The sequence below is a fragment of the Buceros rhinoceros genome, unplaced genomic scaffold (genome assembly GCF_000710305.1).
Source record: "Buceros rhinoceros silvestris isolate BGI_N320 unplaced genomic scaffold, ASM71030v1 scaffold542, whole genome shotgun sequence".
In the NCBI taxonomy this organism is placed as follows: Eukaryota; Metazoa; Chordata; class Aves; order Bucerotiformes; family Bucerotidae; genus Buceros; species Buceros rhinoceros.
The window spans coordinates 17397-18181 of NW_010399222.1; positions in this window are offsets into that span (position 1 = coordinate 17397).

Below are 785 nucleotides of genomic sequence, written 5' to 3' on the forward strand. Positions count from 1 at the left end.
GAGGGGTGGGTGTGGCCCTGCCAGTGCGGGGGGAACGGGGTGACTGGAGGAGCTTAAAGTTCTCTTCCAGCCTAACTCAATTCATGACTCTGAGACACTGACCACACGTTTCTGTGGTTTCCTGTTTCCCCAGGACGTGCTACATCAAATCCCACAGATTTAGGTTTTAGCAGAAAATCTGACCGAATACCCTCACTTCCAGAACCGTGACAGGACGGGTCAGGATCACGCTTTCTCTTCAGCCTTTCCGGGGTGTTCACAGTCCCTGCAGAGGCAGAGCAGCTCTGATTTCCAAGGCAGATAGACCTGCAGCCTTGCAAAGTGCTCAGCAGAGACAGGAGCATCTCTGGAAGTGTTTGCTTGTGCAATTAGTGATTGCGCAAGCAATTAGCAGAGCCCTGAAGCAGTCAGGCTTGACGAGGTTCGAGGTGAGCAATGCCAGCTCCTGGCCTGGCAAAATCCTCACCTGGCACTTGCTCTGGGCAGAGGAGTTCCCAGCTTCACTGCAGGGGTTAAATCCTGCCCGCAAACGGCAACGCTGTCTGGAAATGCAGCAGGGAAGTAGCCCTGGACTCTTCACAGCCATCGAGGTTTAACACAAACTGGTGGCTCAGTAAAGCCCCCAGCGCTGCCGACACCGGAAACAGCCCCTTTCCCTCTATAAGCACTGAATTAATTCGCTGATCATTTAGTTAAAGAGCATAGAAGAAGGAGGGGGAAAAAAAATAAAGCCAAAAAAAAAAAAAAAAGCTGAACTGCATTTTGGGTTCCCCTGCTGCGCCATC